At 46.0% G+C, this 17,851-nt stretch overlaps 1 protein-coding gene across 3 annotated transcripts in view; it reads left to right on the top strand.

Annotated features, from left to right (window-relative positions):
* CAMK2A (calcium/calmodulin dependent protein kinase II alpha) overlaps positions 1-17,851 on the top strand; it is a 339,869-nt gene that overhangs the window by 130,069 nt on the left and 191,949 nt on the right. The window lies entirely within an intron of this gene.

Genomic DNA, 17,851 nt, shown 5'->3' with positions numbered 1-17,851 from the left:
CTGAGGGAGACACCCGGTTCCTAGGTAACTGGACAGAATGGGGAGATAAATAGTGCCAAATCGCAGACCCGGCGGAGGGGGCGGGGCTTAACAACGCAATCATATGCTAATTGCGTCATCGAAGCTCCGCCCATATGCAAATACCATCCAATCGCGGTATTTGCTTGTATAGTGGGCAGGGCCTAGTGACATCTTTGGCTTGGCCCCGCCTCCGTCACCACCCACCTGCTTCTCCACTCCGAGTATCTCCCGGAGAGTAGAAAATAAATGTAGGTAATTATGGGAATGGGTCATGTTGGGAGGTATGGATTGTGTATATTAAATTTAAACCAATGATGTATATTAGATTTAAACTAATAGTCTTATAATGCCTGGGTACTGTTTATAGCTCCACCTAATTAAGAGACAACACTTTTATAAAGTTTTACTGTATGGAACAAGGACAACTTAAACAACCTTAAAATACACATAGAAAAATAAAATCTATAATATATGTTTCAATAATGCAATAGCAGCAGTCTCTGTACTACTTACGCACTGGGACAGGACTCAGGAGGACTCTCTGTGTGTGTCTCTCTCTAGACCCAAATGCTCCCATTGGATAACTGGGATTTCTCTGTCACTTGGAAGCTCTGTCGGTATCTTATGAAACCTGATACTCCTGTGTCTCTGCCTACACTGCATACTGCCCTGCTCTCATTCTGGAAGCCTAGTTCTGCTGCTGCACAAGAAGGAGAGCTAGTGATGTCAGTGTGCTCTGGCTGGGGGGGTCCCTGACAGAGGGGGGGCCGGGGTACAATATGCCCCCTTAATCGGGTTCCGTTGCATAAGTTGGGCAAAATCAAGTTCCACGGAAACATGATCATAATACCAACTTTCAGTGCGCCGATTGTCAAGCGTCTGTTTTTTCCTTTATTGCTCCTCTCCCTGATATCACATCTAGATCATATATACCTCCGTTTCTTTCTAGATCACTAAGCAGTGCAATAGTGAAAACGCGATCCACATTCATCCAGTAGTTTTTGCGTGATGCCAGAAAGAACAGACAGACAAAAATTCCTAATTTTTCTTTTTGTCTCAATAGTTCCTAAACAGTCTCTAGAAGTATATATTGTTAAAAAAAACTGCTATGTACAGACACAACCCTTACAGTTTTATTATAGATAGATAGATAGATAGATAGATAGATAGATAGATAGATAGATAGATAGATAGATAGATGTTGCTTTTACTGAAGACAGTATTGTATGGAAAAGTAGCAGATTCATTAATTCCCACGTTTAATGGGAGAAGTAAGCTGGAGGAGAATGGTAGCATGAGTTCAGCAAGATCTAATGTGTCAGTGTGGGAGTAACACAATGTACTTATCCCTGTCACATAAAGCGTCAGAATAACAGCCCTTGTTGACAGATTGTGGGCGAGATTTATCAATCCTTTAAGTGGAAAATGTATCAAATCATGGAGAAATAAAGTACCAACTAGAGATGAGCGGGTTCGGTTTCTTTGAATCCGAACCCGCACGAACTTCACTTTTTTTTTCACGGGTCCGAGCGACTCGGATCTTCCCGCCTTGCTCGGTTAACCCGAGCGCGCCCGAACGTCATCATGACGCTGTCGGATTCTCGCGAGACTCGGATTCTATATAAGGAGCCGCGCGTCGCCGCCATTTTCACACGTGCATTGAGATTGATAGGGAGAGGACGTGGCTGGCGTCCTCTCCATTTAGATTAGATTTAGAAGAGAGAGAGAGAGAGAGATTGCTGTGATACTGTAGATTAGAAGAGAGTGCAGACAGAGTTTAGTGACTGACGACCACAGTGACCAGTGACCACCAGAGACAGTGCAGTTGTTTGTTTTATTTAATATATCCGTTCTCTGCCTGAAAAAAACGATACACAGTCACACAGTGACTCAGTCTGTGTGCACTGCTCAGCCCAGTGTGCTGCACATCAATGTATTGTATATAAAGCTTATAATTGTGGGGGAGACTGGGGAGCACTGCAGGTTGTTATAGCAGGAGCCAGGAGTACATGATAAATAATATTATATTAAAATTAAACAGTGCACACTTTTGCTGCAGGAGTGCCACTGCCAGTGTGACTAGTGGTGACCAGTGCCTGACCACCAGTATATTAGTAGTATTGTATACTATCTCTTTATCAACCAGTCTATATTAGCAGCAGACACAGTACAGTGCGGTAGTTCACGGCTGTGGCTACCTCTGTGTCGGCACTCGGCAGGCAGTCCGTCCATCCATAATTGTATTATAATATATACCACCTAACCGTGGTTTTTTTTTCATTCTTTATACCGTCGTCATACTAGTTGTTACGAGTATACTACTATCTCTTTATCAACCAGTGTACAGTGCGGTAGTTCACGGCTGTGGCTACCTCTGTGTCGGCACTCGGCAGGCAGTCCGTCCAACCATAATTGTATTATAATATATACCACCTAACCGTGGTTTTTTTTTCATTCTTTATACCGTCGTCATACTAGTTGTTACGAGTATACTACTATCTCTTTATCAACCAGTGTACAGTGCGGTAGTTCACGGCTGTGGCTACCTCTGTGTCGGCACTCGGCAGGCAGTCCGTCCAACCATAATTGTATTATAATATATACCACCTAACCGTGGTTTTTTTTTCATTCTTTATACCGTCGTCATACTAGTTGTTACGAGTATACTACTATCTCTTTATCAACCAGTGTACAGTGCGGTAGTTCACGGCTGTGGCTACCTCTGTGTCGGCACTCGGCAGGCAGTCCGTCCATCCATAATTGTATTATAATATATACCACCTAACCGTGGTTTTTTTTTCATTCTTTATACCGTCGTCATACTAGTTGTTACGAGTATACTACTATCTCTTTATCAACCAGTGTACAGTGCGGTAGTTCACGGCTGTGGCTACCTCTGTGTCGGCACTCGGCAGGCAGTCCGTCCAACCATAATTGTATTATAATATATACCACCTAACCGTGGTTTTTTTTTCATTCTTTATACCGTCGTCATACTAGTTGTTACGAGTATACTACTATCTCTTTATCAACCAGTGTACAGTGCGGTAGTTCACGGCTGTGGCTACCTCTGTGTCGGCACTCGGCAGGCAGTCCGTCCAACCATAATTGTATTATAATATATACCACCTAACCGTGGTTTTTTTTTCATTCTTTATACCGTCGTCATACTAGTTGTTACGAGTATACTACTATCTCTTTATCAACCAGTGTACAGTGCGGTAGTTCACGGCTGTGGCTACCTCTGTGTCGGCACTCGGCAGGCAGTCCGTCCATCCATAATTGTATTATATACCACCTAACCGTGGTTTTTTTATACCACCTAACCGTGGCAGTCCGTCCATAATTGTATACTAGTATCCAATCCATCCATCTCCATTGTTTACCTGAGGTGCCTTTTAGTTCTGCCTATAAAATATGGAGAACAAAAAAGTTGAGGTTCCAAAATTAGGGAAAGATCAAGATCCACTTCCACCTCGTGCTGAAGCTGCTGCCACTAGTCATGGCCGAGACGATGAAATGCCAGCAACGTCGTCTGCCAAGGCCGATGCCCAATGTCATAGTACAGAGCATGTCAAATCCAAAACACCAAATATCAGAAAAAAAAGGACTCCAAAACCTAAAATAAAATTGTCGGAGGAGAAGCGTAAACTTGCCAATATGCCATTTACCACACGGAGTGGCAAGGAACGGCTGAGGCCCTGGCCTATGTTCATGGCTAGTGGTTCAGCTTCACATGAGGATGGAAGCACTCAGCCTCTCGCTAGAAAACTGAAAAGACTCAAGCTGGCAAAAGCACCGCAAAGAACTGTGCGTTCTTTGAAATCCCAAATCCACAAGGAGAGTCCAATTGTGTCGGTTGCGATGCCTGACCTTCCCAACACTGGACGTGAAGAGCATGCGCCTTCCACCATTTGCACGCCCCCTGCAAGTGCTGGAAGGAGCACCCGCAGTCCAGTTCCTGATAGTCAGATTGAAGATGTCAGTGTTGAAGTACACCAGGATGAGGAGGATATGGGTGTTGCTGGCGCTGGGGAGGAAATTGACCAGGAGGATTCTGATGGTGAGGTGGTTTGTTTAAGTCAGGCACCCGGGGAGACACCTGTTGTCCGTGGGAGGAATATGGCCGTTGACATGCCAGGTGAAAATACCAAAAAAATCAGCTCTTCGGTGTGGAGGTATTTCACCAGAAATGCGGACAACAGGTGTCAAGCCGTGTGTTCCCTTTGTCAAGCTGTAATAAGTAGGGGTAAGGACGTTAACCACCTCGGAACATCCTCCCTTATACGTCACCTGCAGCGCATTCATAATAAGTCAGTGACAAGTTCAAAAACTTTGGGTGACAGCGGAAGCAGTCCACTGACCAGTAAATCCCTTCCTCTTGTAACCAAGCTCACGCAAACCACCCCACCAACTCCCTCAGTGTCAATTTCCTCCTTCCCCAGGAATGCCAATAGTCCTGCAGGCCATGTCACTGGCAAGTCTGACGAGTCCTCTCCTGCCTGGGATTCCTCCGATGCATCCTTGCGTGTAACGCCTACTGCTGCTGGCGCTGCTGTTGTTGCCGCTGGGAGTCGATGGTCATCCCAGAGGGGAAGTCGTAAGCCCACTTGTACTACTTCCAGTAAGCAATTGACTGTTCAACAGTCCTTTGCGAGGAAGATGAAATATCACAGCAGTCATCCTACTGCAAAGCGGATAACTGAGTCCTTGACAACTATGTTGGTGTTAGACGTGCGTCCGGTATCCGCCGTTAGTTCACAGGGAACTAGACAATTTATTGAGGCAGTGTGCCCCCGTTACCAAATACCATCTAGGTTCCACTTCTCTAGGCAGGCGATACCGAGAATGTACACGGACGTCAGAAAAAGACTCACCAGTCTCCTAAAAAATGCAGTTGTACCCAATGTCCACTTAACCACGGACATGTGGACAAGTGGAGCAGGGCAGGGTCAGGACTATATGACTGTGACAGCCCACTGGGTAGATGTATGGACTCCCGCCGCAAGAACAGCAGCGGCGGCACCAGTAGCAGCATCTCGCAAACGCCAACTCTTTCCTAGGCAGGCTACGCTTTGTATCACCGCTTTCCAGAATACGCACACAGCTGAAAACCTCTTACGGCAACTGAGGAAGATCATCGCGGAATGGCTTACCCCAATTGGACTCTCCTGTGGATTTGTGGCATCGGACAACGCCAGCAATATTGTGTGTGCATTAAATATGGGCAAATTCCAGCACGTCCCATGTTTTGCATATACCTTGAATTTGGTGGTGCAGAATTTTTTAAAAAACGACAGGGGCGTGCAAGAGATGCTGTCGGTGGCCAGAAAAATTGCGGGACACTTTCGGCGTACAGGCACCACGTACAGAAGACTGGAGCACCACCAAAAACTACTGAACCTGCCCTGCCATCATCTGAAGCAAGAAGTGGTAACGAGGTGGAATTCAACCCTCTATATGCTTCAGAGGTTGGAGGAGCAGCAAAAGGCCATTCAAGCCTATACAATTGAGCACGATATAGGAGATGGAATGCACCTGTCTCAAGTGCAGTGGAGAATGATTTCAACGTTGTGCAAGGTTCTGATGCCCTTTGAACTTGCCACACGTGAAGTCAGTTCAGACACTGCCAGCCTGAGTCAGGTCATTCCCCTCATCAGGCTTTTGCAGAAGAAGCTGGAGGCATTGAAGAAGGAGCTAACACGGAGCGATTCCGCTAGGCATGTGGGACTTGTGGATGCAGCCCTTAATTCGCTTAACAAGGATTCACGGGTGGTCAATCTGTTGAAATCAGAGCACTACATTTTGGCCACCGTGCTCGATCCTAGATTTAAAGCCTACCTTGGATCTCTCTTTCCGGCAGACACAGGTCTGCTGGGGTTGAAAGACCTGCTGGTGACAAAATTGTCAAGTCAAGCGGAACGCGACCTGTCAACATCTCCTCCTTCACATTCTCCCGCAACTGGGGGTGCGAGGAAAAGGCTCAGAATTCCGAGCCCACCCGCTGGCGGTGATGCAGGGCAGTCTGGAGCGACTGCTGATGCTGACATCTGGTCCGGACTGAAGGACCTGACAACGATTACGGACATGTCGTCTACTGTCACTGCATATGATTCTCTCAACATTGATAGAATGGTGGAGGATTATATGAGTGACCGCATCCAAGTAGGCACGTCACACAGTCCGTACTTATACTGGCAGGAAAAAGAGGCAATTTGGAGGCCCTTGCACAAACTGGCTTTATTCTACCTAAGTTGCCCTCCCACAAGTGTGTACTCCGAAAGAGTGTTTAGTGCCGCCGCTCACCTTGTCAGCAATCGGCGTACGAGGTTACATCCAGAAAATGTGGAGAAGATGATGTTCATTAAAATGAATTATAATCAATTCCTCCGCGGAGACATTGACCAGCAGCAATTGCCTCCACAAAGTACACAGGGAGCTGAGATGGTGGATTCCAGTGGGGACGAATTGATAATCTGTGAGGAGGGGGATGTACACGGTGATATATCGGAGGGTGAAGATGAGGTGGACATCTTGCCTCTGTAGAGCCAGTTTGTGCAAGGAGAGATTAATTGCTTCTTTTTTGGGGGGGGTCCAAACCAACCCGTCATATCAGTCACAGTCGTGTGGCAGACCCTGTCACTGAAATGATGGGTTGGTTAAAGTGTGCATGTCCTGTTTTGTTTATACAACATAAGGGTGGGTGGGAGGGCCCAAGGATAATTCCATCTTGCACCTCTTTTTTCTTTTCTTTTTCTTTGCATCATGTGCTGATTGGGGAGGGTTTTTTGGAAGGGACATCCTGCGTGACACTGCAGTGCCACTCCTAGATGGGCCCGGTGTTTGTGTCGGCCACTAGGGTCGCTAATCTTACTCACACAGCTACCTCATTGCGCCTCTTTTTTTCTTTGCGTCATGTGCTGTTTGGGGAGGGTTTTTTGGAAGGGACATCCTGCGTGACACTGCAGTGCCACTCCTAGATGTGCCCGGTGTTTGTGTCGGCCACTAGGGTCGCTAATCTTACTCACACAGCTACCTCATTGCGCCTCTTTTTTTCTTTGCGTCATGTGCTGTTTGGGGAGGGTTTTTTGGAAGGGACATCCTGCGTGACACTGCAGTGCCACTCCTAGATGTGCCCGGTGTTTGTGTCGGCCACTAGGGTCGCTAATCTTACTCACACAGTCAGCTACCTCATTGCGCCTCTTTTTTTCTTTGCGTCATGTGCTGTTTGGGGAGGGTTTTTTGGAAGGGCCATCCTGCGTGACACTGCAGTGCCACTCCTAGATGGGCCCGGTGTTTGTGCCGGCCACTAGGGTCGCTAATCTTACTCACACAGCTACCTCATTGCGCCTCTTTTTTTCTTTGCGTCATGTGCTGTTTGGGGAGGGTTTTTTGGAAGGGACATCCTGCGTGACACTGCAGTGCCACTCCTAGATGGGCCCGGTGTTTGTGTCGGCCACTAGGGTCGCTTATCTTACTCACACAGCGACCTCGGTGCAAATTTTAGGACTAAAAATAATATTGTGAGGTGTGAGGTATTCAGAATAGACTGAAAATGAGTGTAAATTATGGTTTTTGAGGTTAATAATACTTTGGGATCAAAATGACCCCCAAATTCTATGATTTAAGCTGTTTTTTAGTGTTTTTGGAAAAAAACACCCGAATCCAAAACACACCCGAATCCGACAAAAATAATTCGGTGAGGTTTTGCCAAAACGCGTTCGAACCCAAAACACGGCCGCGGAACCGAACCCAAAACCAAAACACAAAACCCGAAAAATTTCAGGCGCTCATCTCTAGTACCAACCAGTACGATTCATTTTGAAAACACACCCTGTAAAATTAGAAATATGATCTGATTGTTTAGTACTTTGGGGGTAATTCAGACTTGGTCGTAGATGTGCTAAATTTAGCACATCTACAATCACTTTCGCAGACATGCGGGGGGACGCCCAGCACAGGGAGTGCCCCCCCGCACAGGTACAACAGTATCACATGGTGGCGATGCTTTTGTACACGAAGAGTAGCTCCCTACCAGCGCAGCTTCTGCATGCTGGCAGGAAGCTACCCGTCGCTCTCCGGGTCGCAGCGGCTGTGTGTAACGTCACGCAGTCGCCGCTGTCCGTCCCCCTGTACGGTCCGGCACGCCTGCATTGCCCGGACTGCAACCCCAAAACGGCGGCCTACCGCCGCCCGCCCGCCCCTCCCGCCCAGCGAACGCCTCTGTCTCTCAATCATGTAGAGGCGATCGCTGGGCTGAGATGCCGATCGCATCTCTGGCATGTGCCGGCGCACTGCGGCAACTGCGCAGTTCAGAGCTGATCGCCCAGAACTGCTAATAAATAATTCTTTGCAGTTTCTGAGTAGCTCCAGACCTACTCACAGATTGCGATCAGCTCAGTCCGTTCAGTTCCTGGTTTGACGTCACAAACACGCCCTGCGTTCGGCCAGCCACTCCCCCGTTTCTCCAGACACTCCCGTGTTTTTCCCTGACACGTCTGCGTTTTTTAGCACACTCCCGGAAAACGCTCAGTTACCACCCACAAACGCCCCTTTCCTGTCAATTATTCACCGATCAGCAGTGCGACTGAACATCGTCGTTCGAACACCAGCAAATCTACTAAGTTTTGTGTTAAATAACTTAGCGCATGCGCTCTGCAAACCATGCGCATGCGCAGTTAGCAACAAATCGCAGCATAGCGAAAATCGGCAACGAGCGAACAACTCGGAATGACCCCTTTAATTAAATAACTAAGCGCATGCACCCTGCGTGCCTTGCGCATGCGCATTTAGCAACAAAACGCAGCATAGCGAAAATCGGTAAAACGAGCAAACAACTCGGAATGACCACCAATGATCAACTGTACGTACTCTCTAATTAAATTCTTTCAGTTTAGTCTTTGGTAATTTGTACAAAGTGGGCTACTGTAGGTTTCAGCACCAGTCACTGTAGAATATTACTCTTGTGTGATCTCAGTCATGGTATTTTGCCCACTCAGCTCTTGCCCCAGATATCATACATTGTTTATCCAGTTCAGATTGCTAGGTGCGCCACTCTTGCATGAAAATGGCTGTGGTGTATTATTGGCTGTGTTAGGTGTTACTCACTGGTAGTGCTTCTAGTCTTTATATCGCTGATGTTAAGTGCATACTTATGAATGGGGCATAAACTCCTCTTTTTCATTCCTTGCTAGAGATGGCCATCAACCATTGATGATTCATAATCATTGATGGTTTTTGGCCGATGTAGAATACTTTTGCCATCGATGGGGGAGAAGCAGATGGTGCCCTCCATCGATGGCATAGCATAACCAAGTATATATATTTTTTAACTAGGTTCCAGGACACGGAGCATAGCTCCACCCCTGGGCATTCGCGAAGCCACATCCCCAGGCCCTCATTGGCCCGTCGCTCGCTCAATACTAAAGTAGGGGGTGACCATCGATGGGTGAAACCATCAATGTTTCCCTTACAGATGGTTTCCCACCATCGAGGTTATCCATCAATGGTACCATCGATGGTAATCATCGATTGATAACCCACTGATGGCCATCCCTATTCCTTCCCCTTGTTATTATGTTGTCAATACAGCTTTATCTTATTGTCATAGCCTTTGTGTATAAGTTACGTCAGTAGCCCACGTCTCCGGTGTGAAGTTAAGACTCAGGACCTGATGGAGTTGGACGCAAATATTTCGTACATGCGCCACATTGTGTACATGGAGATAAATGCGTATATTAACACATGTACTGTTGGTGCACCTGCTGGTATTATGCACTTACACCAGCTCTTTACTTGGTGCAAGTAATACGCCTGGAAACAGGTGCATTCATCCTTATGTCCACGTCTCCGTGGCCGGCAATTCGGCGCTCACTGTACTTTGTCTGTGTGCTAAAGCCTGCGTTACAGCCATCGGCTGCGCCAATTACAGCCAAGTTCCGCCAGTTCAGTCCCAAGTGTAGATGCCATGGATATGCACAATGTGACGCCATGCAAAGCCGCAAACAGTGTTACTTTCAACTTCGCATTATAACAAGTATAAAAATCCTACCCTTGGGTTTACGAAGGAGGGTAATAATACTCATTCTTGCTAAATAATGTTTCTCTTGCTAGTATTTTGTTATGTGTGTCAAATAAATGTAATTCTAAATAAAGCTGTGGCCGCCGTTCCATCCGTTGCTTTGCCTCTTGTTTTCTATTTCATGGGTCATGAAAATGCAGTGAGCACAATGTTCTCGATAATGTCATCTCATGTACAATTACACTCCGTCATTAATTCATGCTTTATTCTCTGCATGCTAATTAGCTATAGAACTTTAGGCCCAATGTATTATTTTGATCTTTTCTTTATTAACTCTACGCCTCAATGTAGACTCCTGATATTCTGAGAGTATTGTAAGACGTTAGTAGATTGCACTGAATAGCATATTCTCATGGGTTTAGCTTTTAACTGTGCAATTTCCATAATGGCCAAGTGGCTTGTGTGGGGACAGGGAGTGGCAGCCTTGTGTAGGTGCATTGGCTGGCCTGCTCCTTCTATGGATTATTCAGTCAATAAATAAATGGAGAAAAAATTCACTCAAGCTCTGTGATTCTGCTGTTTAAGTTGTGATCTGGACACATCAGGTGAGGGACAGGAGTAGACAGAGAAGCTGAGGTGATGCCGGGGAAACCCCACCCCCTTGGCAGCTGCCTCTGTCCCCGCCCCCTCTTGTTTTCGCCTACTACCATCCCTCTAATCACCGCCCTCCTGACCTGTTCTGTCTGCCACCCCCATTACTGGTCCCCTACTTTCCCGTCAGTGCAGTGTGCTTGCAAGTCACACCTAATGTGTGCGGTTGTGCGCAGTAAGAGTAGGGGCGTGCGCAGTGCACATTATATTTGATGTACACAGGCCTCAGCCTCAATTAGGTCATCATGCAGCCATGCGTCATGAACTAATTTAGATCAGGGACTAATTTTTATTATATAAATATATATATATATATATATATATAGATAGATAGATAGATAGATAGATAGATATATACTAGTCAGGGGATCGGCATATGCTGGGTCACCTCAGTGTCTACTTGCAGCTCTGCCCATCAGCTGCTCAGTCCCACTCCTCCCCCCTGCTCTGTTGTCTTGCCCAAGCGTCCCCACCCCCTGCAGAGCTGCATTTGAGCAAATATATACATTTAGGGGGAAATTCAGACCTGATCGCTTCTCTACAAATTTGCAGAGGTTTGCGATCAGATAGTCACCGTCCAAACAGAGAGAAAAAACTCGCCTCATGCAAATCTGCATACGCCTTGCGCAAATCTCTGCAAACGCCGATCAGCTGCAAATCCGTTCGCAACTCACTCACTATTGAATGATTTTTCCAGTCTGTGCGTATCTCAGGACCTACTCCTACAGTGCGATAGAATCAGACTGATTGGGTCTGTAGCTGATGTCACACACCCTCCCTGAAAACGCTTGGGAACACCTGCGTTTTTCCTGACACTCCCATAAAACGGCCCATTACCACCCCCAAACGCCCGCTTCCTGTCAATCACCTGGCGTACACCTAGCGATAAAAAAAAGACACTGGATTTTTTTGCAGATTGGCCTCTCGCATGCGCATTTCGATCCTTAGGCATGCGCAGTCGAATGATAACCGCCCGCCTTGCAAATTCACCCAACAGCGATCAGGTCTGAATCAGGCCCTTAGATCTGATCATACAATATGATCGCAATTATGGCAAACGTGCGCTCATCTACTCAACTGCCCCAACATGTTCACTTGCATTCAGATTTTACCTCAAAACCCTGGTAACATTCATATTCTAATCATTATGTCATATGTAAAAGATAATGGCAGACCAACCATGGAAGTCTCCCAGAATCCCCTGCATGAGCGACATACTGTATGCATACTTGCCTACCTGACCCTCTCCATGAGGGAGAAAATTTTCTGTTCCTGGACTTTCCTGGTAATGTATGATTCCCATCACCTGTGGTGAAACACCTTTCTTATCAATTAACTAGCTCACCACAGGTGATGGCAATCATACATTACCAGGAAAGTCCAGGAACAGAGCATTTTCTCCCTCATGGAGAGGGTCAGGTAGCAAGTATGGACATATGTCTGTTGTATAAACCTTGCCTCACCGCTGATTGTCAGTAGGATTCTGCAAATAATATATAGTTTGCAAACTGTTTATTTCAGCGGCAGATTCATTGATAAAACATTTTGGAAAATGGAGCTATCATTAGTAAAATTCATTTAAGGAACCAGCTCATTACAAGCATTGTTCTGCTAACTCTCTTGGCAATGCAAATACCCAGTAATTGGACTTTAGGCATTTGATTGTTCCTGATTGTTCAGCAGTCATCCCCACTGTGTGATTGCTGCCTGTTCTCGAATGTAATTTCCCATTGTATCGCTGCATTGGTTAAAGTCACTGAAGGGCTAAACTAAGGGAATAAAGGAACATTACATTGTAAACAACTTTTCTAAAGACAATAAGCGCAAAACTCTGCAGAATAAGTATAAAGTACAAGTTCTAAAGCAAATATTTTACCACCGGCTTTGTTCGTTTAGTAACTTAGGACACGGTTCTATTAGTTTATTGTCTAATGGGACCATTTACAAATACTGAGTGTTCATTGAACCACATACACCAGCCAGAAGCGAGCTTTCTTATCTAATTTACACCAAACACATAACACCTAATTGATTATTGGCTGCCGTTTTTAAAAGCAAATTTTGCGCCTAATCGCCTTGTTAGTAAATAAGCCCTTGTCAAACTAATAAATGCAGATGTAGAGTCAGTTGATGTCCAAGTCTTGTTATATAATCTATGTAACATTTCCAGACTATAGCGCATGTATTTTGTGCAAATCACCACAAGAAATGGAATTCATGCACTCCCAGTCTCATGCATTGAATATTACAATTGCTTTTTATTGGTCTCCCCGTAATCAGACTTTTGCCCTATAATGTATTTTTAATTTAGTGTACAGTTACTCAGCTGCCAGTCCCTTTGCTGATTATTTTCTATGGAGAAGTCAATTTAACCATTATCTGTTTGCATACAGTAGGTGTCAGAATGGGGCAGGGGTGAGGGTGAGGGGGGGAAAACCCTTGAGTAGTGCCAGTTATTGTACTGGGTCACAGGGCGCAGTGCCGCTGCCTTCTACGGTTACCACTAGCAGTGTCAGGATGGAGATAATCCCATTTCTGGCTGCTCCTCCCCCTCCCTCCCCACATTCCTTCGCCCCGCCTCCAGGGCCCTCTGCCCCCCTGCACCCAGCTCCAGTCCCTACAGTGTGTGTGGCTAGTTAGTGTTACTGTGGGCTGTGGGCTCATTGGTGTTTCTATAATGGGTGCAATGTGTGCGGTGCACTCAGTCCCCTGGGTCCAGGGGGGGCCCACACCGCACACATTACACCCATTTTAATACTTACCTTGCCGGAGTCCAGCGCCGGGTGCTGCGATCGCGGTGTAAATCGCCGCCAAAATGGCAACCGCGCATGCGCGGTAGCCAAATTGGTCTCCGGGTCATGGTGGGTGCCATGTTTCTGGAGACCTGCGCATGCGCAGTAGACTCTGGCACAATGCCGGAGTCTACAGCGCCGTACAAAGGAGGGGGCCCACCTGGAGGTGCACACAGACCCCCTCCTCTGTTGAAATGCCCCTGCTTCTCATCCATTCTTCCCCCTCAGCAGCTTCTTCATCCCCCCACCCCCCAGATAGATAGATAGATCGATCTATATTTGTATAGAGATCACTATCTATCTATCTATCTATCTATCTATCTATCTATCTATCTATCTATCTATCTATCTATCTATCTACTGTCTATCTGTCTGTCTGTCTCTGTCATCAGGTAGGTGGTGTGGCAGATAAACCCAGCTGCCCCTAAAGGGTGATATTAAGAGGTTCATGAGCACCGAAGTGAAATTACATCTTGCCCCCACCCACCTAAAAACATTGTGGCGCCCCTGTCTGTTGTCATCGCACCCCAGTTTTTCCCATTTCACTATGAAGTGTAGAGTAGGAGGGAGGGTGACCTACTCTTCCTGGAATCCGTGGGACCCCAAGAATTCAGGAGTCCCTAAGTAGGCATGTATGTTGTGTGCAGACACCAGTCCCTTACCCTGTAAAAAACCCAACAGATGTTTAATGCAAAGAGCGGTCATTAATTAATAAAAACTTAATGATATGTTAAAATGATTTAATTTAACTGTTAACACAAAGCCCAAAAATCTCATTCTTACTACAGTATGCAGCAAGATCCCTCATCAAGTGTGGGAACTAGGCTCTGCCTACTTAAAAACTGTAACGCCCGCATATTCCGTTAGCATTGAGAGCATTGTTTAAACGGTCCCATCATGAACGTGCTAGTATGGACATGAAATTTATGGGCACTGACACTCGTAATTTGAAAACGTATCAATAACTACAGGCAAGACAAGACTCTAACATTTGGGTATACATTATTAAATCGGCAGAATGCTGGAAGCAGCTGTCTGTGGCCAGCTGAGCCCAACTGATTTATGTGCTTCCAGTTCTTACAGTTCCTGCTTGAACATAAGATGAGCGTTTTGGAAATTACACGGTTAATATGTTAATAAGGCATTATACACAAGTTAGGGTATTGCAGGGTTGCACTGGACAGCAGATTTCAAATACTGTCCTTCAAAGTTGGATTCTGAATGTTTTTAATACAGTATTTTCAGGTAATCACGGAATCGAATAATGGATAGGTTAGCCTTTTCATTGCATAATTCCTAAAATTGTCTCTTCTATTACTAATTATCAGAGTGCAGACACCCACGTATGCTCCCAGCCCAGCATTGCCGCTGGAAAAATCGAGACAGTTCGCTCATGATACTGCTTTGTGATGGAACAAAGATGATGATCTATTTTGGAGTGGATATAATAATGTAGCCTACTATGCCCGAGTCCTTAGTACCCCACCTATCTCAATTCTCAAATGCAGTGAATGCAATCAACAATTATGGTGAAGAGGATAATTACAATGAAGTGTAATAGTAAGTCTCTCGATATTGGAGACAACGAAGAAATGCAACTCTGAATTAGGCACATTGTCATGGGAGTTATCCGAAGGTCCAGGTTCTCCCTGGACCTTCAGATTAGACCTGGGCTGGACCTGGAAACTTCTTGGACCTTGGATCTCCCGACTGGAAGTTGACTGGCTTGGTATCTCTTTCAACTTGTACTGCATCCCTGGCAGCTTTCTCTCTAGCAATGACGGAGCCCTCGTGAGCTTGGCAACTTTCCTCAGTACCCTGGCAGCTTTCCCGGACATATTGACAGCTCTTTCAGGAAGACTGGAAGCTTTCTCTTAATGTTGACACATATCTCTGTCATTCAGCTTCCTCTTTAAAACTTGTTGTTCACTAATGGATTGATAGCCCTTTTTATCTTCTATACTAGTCTCTCTGTGCTGTGACTACCATCTACAGCTTTGGCTCACTCCAAAGTGCATGTCCCCACTGTGGTGACTCCATGGTGACCCATTTGTAGGCTTGGATGTGACTGTGCAGTTCGCTGTCTCCCATCAGCTCTGTCTTGTATGACAGTGGTCCCAGCATTAGCCACACCTGCCTGCAATATTCAGCCTAACAATTTACTAGTGGTATCTCTGAGACATGAGGCATGAAGTGTTTCCTGCCTCAGGGAAGAAGAAGAGGTCTCATGATCAATGTAAAATCAAGTAACTCAAGAGGTGATTGGCAGTGTCTGCTGCAGGTTATAGCTCGATGACAGTGGCAGACAATCAGATACACTTCAATGGCCCTATAGGTGGCCTTCCTTCCTGTATAAGGTCACATGACCCTTAATCTATATCAGAGGTTCCCAAACGCGGTCCTCAAGGCACCCCAACGGTCCTGGTTTTAAATGTATCCATGCTTGGCTACAGGTGACTTATATAGCATCTTAGTTAATTTGATTTAACCATCTGTGCAGATGAGTCCTATGAGATAGCACACAGAGGGTCATTCCGGTGCAGTTGTTCGTCCTACTCCTGTCTACACATGTGCAAGATGAGTCCTATGAGATAGCACATAGAGGGTCATTCCGGTGCAGTTGTTCGTCCTACTCCTGTTGCAGAGATTTGCTGTATGCAATTGCGATTATATGCTAATATGGGTAGAAGGTGAGGCATTCAATTTGCTGGCTGTCAGGAGACCGATGCCGGAATCCCGACAGCCGGTGAAATACCGGCGGTTGGAATTCTGACTGCCGGCTGAAATTCCCACTTGGGTGGTGGTCCATGCCAACACCCGAGGGGGAATGTAACCCAGGCCTGCAAGCGTAACGAGGGGACATGCGCTCGTGGCCGATATTACAATGGTCTTGAAAATGGGGGTGACACCCCCTCCCCCCCATTTGAAGAATGGTTCCGGGTGCACAGACACAGCTGCTGTGCAAACCGATCTCTGAATCAGGGCCTGTATGTCTAACCTAAATACTGAAGAATAGTTAATAACACCGATGCTTTTTTTTTTTTTTCTTAAAGAAATCGTTCCAAAAATAACATTTGTACCTTGTTTTTCCTTTGCTTAGAAGTACAGGGTTGTTTGGAACAATTTAAACTAATTGCTGTAATAGAAATGTAACAGATGTAGCTGCTCGTATCTTCATTTACTTCTGCCCAATTTCTGCTTTTGTAAACTGGGAAAAGCACCAAGTTTGTAGCACAAGTCTCCTATATCTAAACAACGTTAATAATGAAACGTGACACACTTTCTGCAGACAGTTCCTACTTTATCACTTGTAACTTCCTGGCATTCAGTGTCTCAGCGTGATGTGTAACTGAGAGTGGGGGGCATGTGGAAAGGTTGCCGACAGCTCAGGCTGATAAGCTCCACAGTTATCCCCGATGTAACTGGATCGGCCATATGGAGGCTTATGTAGAGTTGGACGCATTTGCGTCCAAAGCAATATCGCTCAGTGTATACAGTCGGCTGCCGACCGGGAGGGGGAAACATTAGACGATGTCGCTCACAGAGCGATATCGTCTAATGTGTATGGGCCTTAAACTAATACCTAATAGTAAATATTTGTGAAACAGTTGGACTACAACATGGGCGAAACATGAACATAAGTGTCTGTGACATGTGAGTAGAATAACCCAGATGTACTAAGTATAATTTTGATTGCAAAGCGAGCCAGTGGATCAAAAACAGGCGATGGTTCTGTAGATAAAATATTTTAATAACCACATTAAAAAAAAAAAGAAAAATGTGGTACAGCCCCCCTGGGGTATTAATGCATTTTCGGATCTACTAACCCCTGGCTGCCACATATTGATGCAGAGGGTATCGCCATCTTTTTATGGTAGTACCCTACAGAAGCCTATGGTCTTCTTACCGCATCCCGCAGCCCCGCGCCGCTCGCGCTGACCCCTCTCAGCTGCATCCTTACAGCCTCCCGGTGCGCTCCACAATCCCCAACCTCCTTCTCCCCTGCAACACAGCCATTTGTCCTTCCAGCTGCAGGGAGGAGGAACCCAGGGAATTCCTGCACACGTCACCTCCTGGGGCTGGGAGGTGACGGACCAGACAGAGGTCCCCGGCCAAACCACTCACAGGTATTGCAGGGGGCCTCTATCATTGCATTGCGATGCTAATCGCATATGTTAGTACTTATGCGATCAGCATCGCTGCGATGGACGGCGATGTACGTTAGTACATCCCGCCCAATAAAAGATACAACAGCATCGATATACAAATAAATTCAAAACAATGCTTCAAATTAATACTCTCTCCGGGTTTGATTATAGAGCTTGCCGCCAATGCTAAGAAGGCGGTATCCCTGCCATTTACTGTA

The sequence above is a fragment of the Pseudophryne corroboree genome, chromosome 6 (assembly GCF_028390025.1).
Source record: "Pseudophryne corroboree isolate aPseCor3 chromosome 6, aPseCor3.hap2, whole genome shotgun sequence".
Taxonomy (NCBI): domain Eukaryota; kingdom Metazoa; phylum Chordata; class Amphibia; order Anura; family Myobatrachidae; genus Pseudophryne; species Pseudophryne corroboree.
Note: the sequence above shows the minus strand (reverse complement) of the source record. Positions and strands in the feature narration are given on the sequence as shown.